This window comes from Cucurbita moschata, unplaced genomic scaffold (genome assembly GCF_002738365.1).
Source record: "Cucurbita moschata cultivar Rifu unplaced genomic scaffold, Cmos_1.0 Cmo_Scf00057, whole genome shotgun sequence".
NCBI classification, from domain to species: domain Eukaryota; kingdom Viridiplantae; phylum Streptophyta; class Magnoliopsida; order Cucurbitales; family Cucurbitaceae; genus Cucurbita; species Cucurbita moschata.
Genome location: NW_019268573.1, coordinates 52,471 through 63,861, shown reverse-complemented (window position 1 = coordinate 63,861; position 11,391 = coordinate 52,471). Strand labels below are relative to the sequence as shown.

Sequence of the window (11,391 nt, the reverse complement as noted above, 5' to 3'; positions counted from 1 at the left end):
ACTTCATCGGCTTGGCGACGACTCAGCTTGACGGCGGCTTGACTTGTCAGCTTGGTATACCCACAATATAACGATTTCTAGGTTGTTGGCCCTTCTAAAGACGTTTCTGCCCATGCTTTTGTATCCTGAGGTTAGTATGGCTTTTAATAGTCAACACAGATTGTGTTAGGAGTTTACCTTGATAACTAACGTGAGGTTTAGCTAGGATACGTTACAAAAGGTTGCTAAATATGTTTTTGTCGTTCTTATAGAACGTAATTACCGTTGGAATTAAAGTTTATGAAAGTTAGGTCCCACTCATATGTTGCATGTGTTTACATTTCTAACCCCAACAGTGGGGTAACTTACTGAGTATTTCAAAAAATACTCAAGTCCGTACTACCTACATTTTTCAAGTAAAGACAAGGTGCCAATATATAACTGACGGTGGAACTAAGGTTGCCATGGGAGTTTAAGGAGAGGGCATAATTAGCCGTTTATGTTTTTATTTGGGTTTTTAAGTTAGATCGTTGAACGTTTATTTTATTTAAATTTTCTGATTTAGTTATTGAATGTTTCCAATTCGGAGTTATCTTTAGTTCGGATTTTGAACCTTTATGTATGACGGGTGCTGTTTCCAAGACTATTTATGTTGAATTTTCCACTTAAAGATTTATGCATGTATGGATGACTTCACTAATTAGGTTAAGAAAATTAGGGGTGCTACAGTTGGTATCAGAGCTCTAGGTTATAGGTCTTGTAGACTGGCGTACGATGTAGGCCTAACGTACTTTCATTGTCCTCCAGCAAACACATCGTCACCGTTAGGTATGCCTTTTTAAGAATTAAATTTTTTTAATTAAATGATGCATGCAGTAGTGAATCTGTATTTTGTAATGATGATAAGATGTACATGTGTTATATGCTTGCATGATTTATGATATGTCATGTACTATCGGATGATTATGTTAATGTATAGTTGTATATATGAGTGACTTGCATAACTACGAATGTTTATTGAATCTATTAGATAACTATGTGACTTAGTAGTTACGTGCACTATTTAGATGTCAACTAGAACTCGAGGAGGAGGTCTTAGGGGATGACCCCCGCTTAAGGGTTGAGGAAGAGAAAGGGGACGTAATTAGGGGTCAGAGGATTCTATATAGCAGCCTCTTCTGCCACCAACGACACCTCAAGCCGCACATACCCTACAACTGCCCTAGTAGATGATTGCAAACTGTAATACAAAATTTGACTGTCAACAAGCAAGAAAATGCTTCAACATCAACCATGGGGGCTAGATACCTGCGGGATTCCAAGAGAGGTGACCCTCGAACTTTTAAGGGGGCATCTGATATTCCAACGGTGGCACAGATGTGGTTGAGGTCCATTGAATCAGTATTTGAGTCGACCAACTGCCCTGAGACCCACAGGGTGGAGTGTGCTACGTTTATGCTGCATGATGATGCGAAATTGTGGTGGCAGATCACTCGCGACTTTATTAGTCCTCAGGGTGGTGTAGTCTCGTGGGCGGAGTTCAAGAATGCCTTCACTACCTTTACTACTAAGCTTTCTAGGCTTAGCAGGTTATTACCAACGCTTCATAAAGGAATTTTCCAAAATAGCTGCACATTTTACACAATCAACTCGAAAGACTGCTTTTATGGTTCGAAGAGTACGAAACAAGTTTTCAAGATCTAAAGGATAGGCTAGTGACTGCGCCAGTACTTCCAATGCCCGATGGCACAGGGAACTATGTCATTTACAGTGATGCTTCCAAGAAAGGCTTGGGTTGTGTGTTGATGCAACATGGGAAGGTTATTGCCTACGCATCCAGCCAGTTGAAGGACTATAAAAAGAACTACCCAACGCATGATCTGGAACTAGCAGCGGTGGTTTTCTCATTAAAGATATGGCAACACTACCTTTATGGAGAGAAGACTCTAATTTAGACTGACCACAAAAGTTTGAAGTATTTCTTTACTCAGAAGGAGCTGAATATGAGACAACGGAGGTGGTTGAAGCTGGTCAAAGATTATAGCATTGACATTCAATATCACCTCGAGAAGGCCAATGTGGTTACAGACGCCCTAAGTAGAAAGACAGCTCATTCATCAGCATTATTTAAAAGAAAGCCCAGGGTACAGGCAGTTTTTTAGCAAGCTGGAATAACGGTGGCAGTGGAAGGTATTAACACACAACTAGCTCGACTGATTATACAACCCACCCTCCGTCAGAGAATTGTTGATGCTCAAATAAGAGACTCTGAGTTGGAAAAGATACTTAATGAGATGGATGGAGGCAGAACCAGCTGACGGGTACACCAAGGCATCTGATGGAGGACTACTGTATCAAGGTCAATTGTGTGTACCAATGGTAGAATAACAGAGGAGTAGAATATTAAAGGAGGCACATAATTCTCCATTCGTCATGCATCCTGGAGGTACCAAGATGTATCAAGATATAAAGCCACACTTTTGGTGGCATGGAATGAAGAAGGATATCGCAGAGTTTGTGAGTAGATGTTTGGTTTGCCATCAAGTCAAGGCACCAAGACAGAGACCAACAAGATTATTGTAGCCTCTCAGTGTACCAAAATGGAAATGGGAGAATATTGCCATGGATTTCATGGTAGGATTACCAAGAACATTAAAGGGCTACATGGTAAGGCCACTTACACAGTAGACAATTGGACACTGTTGTACATGAATGAAATTGTCAGATTGCATGGAATTCCAGTGTCAATTGTATAAGATCGTGACCCACGTTTTACTTTAGCTTTTGGCGCGGACTCTAGAAATCGTTGGGCACTCGCTTGGATTTCAGTACAACGTTTCATTAACAAACAGACATATAGATAGAATGTTTAAATCAAATTTTAGAGAATATGTTACGTGCCTGTGTGCTTGAATTTTTTGGTAGTGGGATTCGAAGCTGCATCTCATGGAATTTTCCTATAATAATAGTTATCAGGCGATAATTGGCATAGCGCCATACGAGGCATTATATGGAAAACAATGCAGAACACCATTGTGTTGGGATGAGCTAGGGGAATGTGAGTTGGTGGGTCCAAATTGGTCCAAGTTACGAATGAGGCGGTGCAAAAGATCAGAGAAAGAATGTGCACTTCTCAGAGTAGACAGAAAAGCTATGCGAACTCAAAACGGAGGAATTTAGAGTTTGAAGTGGGCGACATGGTATTCTTGAAAGTGGCCCTGATGAAAGGAGTCCTAAGGTTTAGACGCAAAGGAAAGCTAAGTCCTCGATTTATTGAAACTTTTGAAATTTTGGAGAGGATCGGACCCGTTGCGTATACGTTGCGTATATGGCCAATCCAACACATGTGATAGATTATGAGGCTCTAGAAGTAGTAGAAGACTTAAGCTATGAGGAAAAACCATTGGGAATTTTGGTTAGCAAGGTAAAAGACTCTACGCACCAAAAACATTGCATTTGTCAAGGTATGGTGGAGAAACCAACCAATGGAGGAGGCTACATGGGAAGGAGAAGTTGTTGTCGGCGCATCGTCGATTAGGGTTTTAGGGTGTTGTGGGTTTGGAAGATGAGCACCGGATCGGGTCGGATACCCGCGGACACAACTCTTGCTTCCAGCCCTCAAGCCGTATGAAGACACGGGCTATAGTTGCTTTCGGCCCAAACGGGATCTGCATTCTTTTTGACTCAACATAGACGCACGTCTGTAGCGCATTTTCTCGGCTTCGCACGTATATACATGGCTCGACTCCTCCATCGGACTTCCTCGGCTTGACGGCAGCTTGGCTTGTCAACTTGATATACCCACAATATACCGATTTCTAGGTTTACGGCTCTTCCAAAGTCGTTTCTGCCCTTGTTTTTGCATTCTAAGGTTAGTATGACTCATAATAGCCAACTTAAATTATGTTAGGTGTTTACCTTGATAACTAACATGAGGTTTAGCTAGGATATGTTATGAAAGGTTTCTAAATATGTTATGTGGTTCTTATAGGACATAATTAACCGTTGGAATTAGCTTGCTGTGAGTGACTTTGGCCAAGGCCATCGAGGTAAGTGACTTTACTATTGGAGTTAGTTTATTATGTTTTGTATGATGATGCGTGCTCTGTGGCCCCTGCATGCACCATATTATATGTGATATGACTATGTGACACATGAATTATATTGACCGGTGATATTATGAAAATTTATGATTGATATGTTAGTACTATATGCCACGAAAGTGATGATTGTTGCATGTATGCACGTAGTATAACTGAATTATGTCATGAAATGTTTATGGAATTGAAACGTATTTTCATATTAAGTAATATGCCATGTAACGTAAGTTATGAGACCTCATGCATGTTTGTATGTCATTTGCATTGGGATACTTTCTCTTTATGTCATGAAAGAATGAAATTCGATATTTATGTTCGCCATGATATCATGCGGGACTTTTCTGTTCTGTGGTGTCTAGTGACGTATAATACGTTGTGCCTTACCAAGCTAGGCCTAGGGGTACGTATACGAGCCCATCTGGTGGGTTCATGTGCGCGTACATGGGCCTCGTGTGGAGAAATACCACACATCCAACCCCACCCAGAATAGAAAAGCACCAGTTTACAAAAGTTAGGTCCCACTCATATGTTGCATGTGTTTGCATTTCTAACCCCAATAGTGGGTAACTTATTGAGTATTTCATAAAATACTCAAGCCACGTGCTACCTTCATTTTTTAGGTAAAGGCAAGGCGCCGATGTATGGCTGACGATGGAGCTGAGGTTACCATGGAAGGCTAAAGAGAGGGTATAGTTACCCGTTTATGTTTTTATTTGGGTTTTTAAGTTAGATCATTGAACATTCCTATTTAAATTTCCTAATTCAGTTATTGAATGTTTTCGTTTCGGAGTTATTTTTAGTTCGGATTTTGAACCTTTATGTAAGACTGATGTTGTTTCCAAGACTATTTATGTTGAATTTTCCGTTTAATGATTTATGCATGTACGGATGACGTCACTAATTAGGTTAAGAAAATTAGGGGCGTTACAAAGTACCTTTTCTTACTATTGGAGATGGGTTTTATTGGTCCACATATATCAACATGTATTGATTGAAGCACTTCTGAAGCTCTCCACGTGCTTTGCTCTGGAAACGATCCTCTTTGTTGTTTTCTTGTTAAGCAGTCCTTGCAAAGCCTTGAAGGAGAATTAAGTTCAGGTGATCCATTCACCTTCTTTCTTTTTTTAGTGGTTTCAAACCATCGAAGCTCAGGTGCTGGTCGCTTGTGGATGTATATAATAAAATGATGTAAAATTCACAAGAATAAGTGCAAGTATACACTATTACAAGTAGCAAGTAATAAGTAGATTATCGATTCCACAAGGAACCTATCATTTTCGTTAATTTTATCGTTGAAAATTAAGTGAGTTTTTTAGTAACATTCAAATGGGTGTCGGTGATTTTAACTACTTAAACAAAACTAAAACAGAGTGCCACTGCGGTTGAAAAACAGAAAATGATGAGAAAATCAACTATAATAAGGAAGGTTCGGCTAAAAGAGGTTAAATAGATAAGTTGTTGAGTTTGTGGTAGATTTTAGTTCGTTTTAATAGATTCCCAAGCCCACTTTCGAGGGTCATGAATGGTGATAATTTCCATAAGCGTTGTGATTTCTATTAACAAGTCTCTAGGAGAAGAATTATTCTTAACCCTTCTGTTACCCTTCAAGTTTCATTGCTATGGAACTAGAGTATTAAAGAGGATCTCATTGCTCCCTCTCTTCTCTCGAATAAGAGAACAACTATGTATGTAAAGTAGCTAATTAAACATACATGTAAATCATTAACAACAACTCTTTAATAAACTAAAATCATACCGTCAACATACTTAAACTATATAAAACTCTCTCACCTCCCCTATAAAGTTTAACTCTCCATACAAACTGAATTAAAAAGAGGAACTCACATCTTAATCATATAAAATTGATAGAATAAGAAAAGAGAGTAAGGAAATAGAGACTTATCCAGCTTTGTTGTCGTTCTTTAATGGAAGTTCCCTTCCCTTGAGCTCTCACGTCCACCTCATTGTCCTAATCTATCCTTCTTGGTCTTCTCTTTCTTCTGTTGTCAACCGTTGCTGGATTAGGGTTTTTCTTTTTCTTCTCTGGTTTCACAGCAGTTTACAGCAGCAGAGGCACTGCTGTCTAATCCGATTTTTTTTCTCCCAAAGTGTGTCACCCTCCTCTTGGTCTTCTTTTTCTGTTATATTGAGCATGGGTTCCCCTTTAGGCTGAAAAGGAATAAGTTGTCCACATAGGACGTTCCTCATTCGATAGTCAATGACTCACTTGGATGGCGGATGTGGATTTAAAATTTCCATGTCATCCCCCGTTTGTTTCCAAATTTGCTACTCCCTCATGGTTCAACATAAATGTCTGAAATTTTACCACATAACTCTATTAAATGTACAATTAAGATTGATTTATGTCAAATCATATTTTTTTTTCATGTTGGACCGCAATAAACGATTCTCAAACATCTTTGTATCTATGATTAAACCCTTCTCATGATGGAACGCCTTACACCTTCCATATTGAAACTTAACAGGCAGTCCTCGTTTTTGCAATTGTCCAATGCTCAACAAGTTGGTTGTCAATTCTATAACATAGAACACTTCTGTAATAATATGCTCCATTCACTTGCAACCTTATGTTGCCCTTTCCTAATACAGCTTGTGTTGTTGCTAAGTTTTACTGAATCTCTGAAGTTTTCATTTAAATCTGAAAAATATTGCTTTTCTCCACCCATATGATTGTTGCAGCAAGATTCAATATACCAACAATCTTATTAGCCATCTTCCTCCTTTTTCACACCCGCGCAAGCCATCAGTTAAATCTCTTTTTTTGTCTTTGTATAGTTTGTCACTTCATTCTTACTTGCATTCTATTATGGCTTTCTCGAAGTTTTGCCTACCTCTTCCACGTCCCCTTCCTCTGAAACTTCCACGACCTCAACCCCTTCCTCCTGACTGATCTCCATTTGTCACTTTCAAGGCATGTTCCTCATTGATGTGAGAACGCATGCGTTGTTCATGAACAAGTAGGCTGCTTTGCAATTCATCAATGGTTAAAGTATCTATATCTTTAAATTCCTCAATGGAACAAACCACAATCAAGTTTGGAAGTCATAAATCTTAAAATCTTTTCCCAAACAGCAACGCAACGTCTCCTTTTCTTTCACCATTTTCTTTCATCTTATTTGTTATTGCAAGTGTTCGAGCAAAATATTCATTTACAGATTCTCCTGTCTTCATTTGAAGAATTTCAAATTCCATTCTGAGTGTTTGCTTGTGCAAGCTTGACCCTAGTTGTTCCTTGATATTTTTTTCTTCATAGAGTCCCATATGTCCTTCGTTGTATCCTTGTTTAGAATCGTTTCTAGAATTGAACGATCTAATGTTTGGAAAAGATAATATTTGGCCTTCAAATCTTTTAGCTTCTGATCATCAATGTTTTTCTGTTGTGCATCAGTAGATCCTCCTGCTACTGCAGAAATTTCATTTTCTACTAAATCTCATTACTTTTGATGGCGAAAATTTTTCCATGAGCATTGCCAAGTGATCATAATGCCCCTTAAACTTTCATTTTCTACTAAATCTCAATACTCCTTTGATCACGAAAAATTTTCCATGAGCATTGCCAAGTGATCATAATGCCCTTTAAACTTTCATTTTCTACTAAATCTCAATACTCCTTTGATCGCGAAAATTTTTCCATAAGCATTGCCCAGTGATCATAATGCCCCTTAAACTTTGGGATGACTGACTGCACAAAAGAGCTTTTTGTAGACATTTTGAAGATTGCTACTTCAAATTTTAATAAGATCCCTTACAATGGTTCTAATACAAATGATGAAATTAAAGAAATAATAGCAGAGAAAAGTATGTTTTGGAAGGAAAAATGCTCTATTATTGAATGGAAAAATACCAGGCTATTAAATAGTCATATATAACAAAACAAAAGAAACTATAAATAAGGAGTCTACTCTAACTGACTTCTAAAAGTTAAAGTCCTATTCTAAAGTACAGAGTTCTACACAAGTGAGACTTTATTTAGACTAAGTAAACTAACACGGCCCACTTTATAATCGTTACAAGTGATTTGATCCAAATTGTTCATGTAGAGACATGTAAGTGGGGGTATTCTATACAATGAGTTTGATAAGGATCACAGTGTTCAAAATGTTTCAATTGGACATATTACACGATCCAAGGCCAAGATGATTCAACAAGCATTCATTCTTCATCTACAAAATTGGATAGGCTTGATTCAACCATTATTTCATGTGTTACAAGCTGATTTGATTGAGGAAGAACCATTTAAATCTTCAGAAGTGAATATTTGCATGGTTGAAGTAGGGGATGAAGTTGCATGCACTTGATTGATAAGTTGTTAGAAAACTTTATTTATTATTTTTAATTTCATAATTATTGTATGGGCAAAAGGGTGGAAGTCATGGGTCAAATTGACTTTTTTTTCTTTTTTTTTTTTGAGATTTAAGGGATCGGGATTAAATTTTGGTCGCTAACTTCTTTAGTGGACATTTGAAAAATTGAAAATTTCTTTTGTGGGTAACTATAAATACCCACAAATTATTACATAAAAAAGAGACTGTGAATGAATGAATTTGAGATCTCAGATTGAGACTTTCACCTTTCGAAATTCGAGCATCATCTCTGTCATTTCTAAGTTTCATGCAATTCTTGTGGCATCTGAGCTCTAAATTTTTTATCTTAAAAGTAATCTAATTCTAGCATTATATCTTTGTTTATCTAAATTTTGTACAAGGAGGTGTTAATTTTATTGATTCAACCATTTTTGCTTCCACAAAAACATGAATTGTTGGGATTAGGGTTGCCTTATCAATTTGATATCATAGCCTAGGTAGCATCTTAGAGGCCTACTCTAGAATTCATTTTATTTTTCGTTTATGATATTGTTTTTCTTTTCTTCAAAAATGTTCATTTATTCTGTTGATGCGAGTTCAACCATTCTTTATAATCTTCTCACTTTATTCTCATTTTATTGTCGTAGATCATATTTAGATCTTAAAAAAAGAAAAAAAAAATCCTATCATATTGTTCTTAATATTGTGGTTATAAATCCTTGTCATTAGAAAATTTGCATGTTTATTTGAATATCAAATAAACTCCAATTGACATTTTTTCTAAATCATCTAAATTTGGAACCATTGTGTTGTTATTGTTCTTTCACCCTTTTAGCGGGACATAGTCCTACGGGAAGGAGGAGATGTTGGTCGAGGGAGAGGAAGAGGTAGAACAAGGGGTAGACAAATTTTAGCACAAAAAAGAAGTGAGAGAGAGTACCTATATAAGAGAGGAGAAGAAGGAGTCAAGGGAGTAAAGCTTCCAACTTGGGAGGTTTGATCTAGAAGAGTATTTGCAATATGAGAGCAAAATTGAGCATGTTTTTTCTTGCAACAATTTCAGTAAAGAAATAAAGTTGAAGCTTTCTATGGCTGAATTTTGTGATTCCGTAATTATGGTGGACATCTTTGATATCAGAGTGCTGGAGAAATTATGAAGAACCAATTGAAATGTGGGAGGAATTGAAGTTATTAATGAGAAAAATGTACATTCCTAAGCATTATTCTCGAGTACTCAAGGAAAAACTGTATACAATGCAATAGAGATCCAAGAGTGTTGAAGAATATTATAAAGAAATGGAGGTCTTTATGAATAGAGCATGCATTGATGAAGACAACGATGATATAATGGCCAGATTCCTTGGTGGGTTAAACACACAACTTGCTCATCAAGTGGATAGGCAAGCATACTTTGATATGCAAGAATTGTTACACCTTGCTGTCAAAATCGAAGGGCAACTAGCTTGGGAAAAGAACTCTAAGAGGTATGCTATTCCTAAGTCTACAACTTTCAACACTTGGAAAAAGGATGCAAATATTGAAAAGATAGATTTCAAGGTTAGAGGAAAGTATGAGCTTGACAAAAAGAACAAAGTTGAGACCTCCAAGGGTAAAGAGAAAGTTGAGGAATACAAGGAGGTTCGAGAAAGAAGTAGAGACATCAAATCTTGGAAATGTCAAGAAATTGGTCATATTAGTGGTGATTGTCCTAACAAGAGAGTCATGACCATCAAGAATGGACAAGCTGTCACAGATACTGAGGAAAGTGACTAGGATGAGCTAGTTGAAGAAGAAAACCGAGAGAATGATGAAGAATTGGAAGATGGGAGTCATTTGACACTTGTTGAGAAGACTTCTTAAGACTCAAGTTACGGAGAATAATGTTGATGATCAAAGAGACAACCTATTTCACACAAGGTGTTTAGTCAAGGGGACTCCTTGTAGTCTTGTAATTGATAGTGAAAGTTGCACCAATGTATTAAGTACCATGTTGGTTGCAAATTCCAACGCAACACCATCCTAAACCTTACAAGCTTCAATATCTCAATGATAGTGGAACAATAAAGGTAGTTTCTCAAGTTTAATATCTTTTACTTTGGGGAAACATAAAGATAAAGTTCTTTGTGATGTGCTACCAATACTTGCTGGAGGCATATTGCTACCGACATTCGCAATTTGATAGGAAGGTCATGCATGATGGTTATTTGAATAGATATTCTTTTATAAAAGACGGTAGAAAAACCCTTTTGAGTTCTGCAATGTATTTGCTTATCAATTAAAGTTGGAGAAAAAAAAGAGTTCGAGGAATATTATTTTCATTCAAACATTTATTTAAGAAAAACATCCAAGGTTCTGTAGCTCAGTTGGTTAGAGCGTTGGTCTTATGAGCCGAAGGTTGCGGGTTCGAGCCCCGCCAGAACTAATCAAACCTAGTCACTCGTTTAAACAAACAATTGCATAAATGAACAAATCATGGGATGAGCTCACTTACTTGTAGGCTCTCATTAGGGAATTGAGGGTCGATACAGTCACCGTCACGTACACATAAGAGTAAGATAAGAAAAAGGACGACCTCAAAGGTAGCCTCGATGATGAGCATGAGAGGCAACTCAATCTTATTCAATATTTTTAATACTCACCCAGTGTTAAAAATAGTTTTCAGGTATGCATTGTTGTAGAACGAGAGTGATAGCCCATCCCTCAGGACCATAGAGTCACCTAAGCTTGAGGGATGTGATCTCCGTGTCCTGGTTAGTTAATTAGGTTATCCGACGTGGACCTACACTCTCCTCTCAGGAAGAGGTTTACAACATAGTGGCCTGTTCAGGAGACCACGGGCCATTCCACAAAGCTGAAGCTCACATTATCATAGTTGGCATGTGCTTAGTTCCCCACCAGATTGGAAAGGGTAGTGGAGGATCGGTAGACATCGTTACATTGTTATCAGCCTGGAGAACTACTTTGGTTGTCCTTGGTTATCGTGGAGG

At 37.7% G+C, this 11,391-nt stretch overlaps 1 non-coding gene across 1 annotated transcript; it reads left to right on the top strand.

Annotated features, from left to right (window-relative positions):
• Positions 1-10,752: 10,752 nt before the first annotated feature.
• On the top strand, positions 10,753-10,826 carry TRNAI-UAU. Its single transcript has one exon. It is a non-coding gene; the product is annotated as a tRNA-Ile (tRNA).
• Positions 10,827-11,391: the final 565 nt, after the last annotated feature.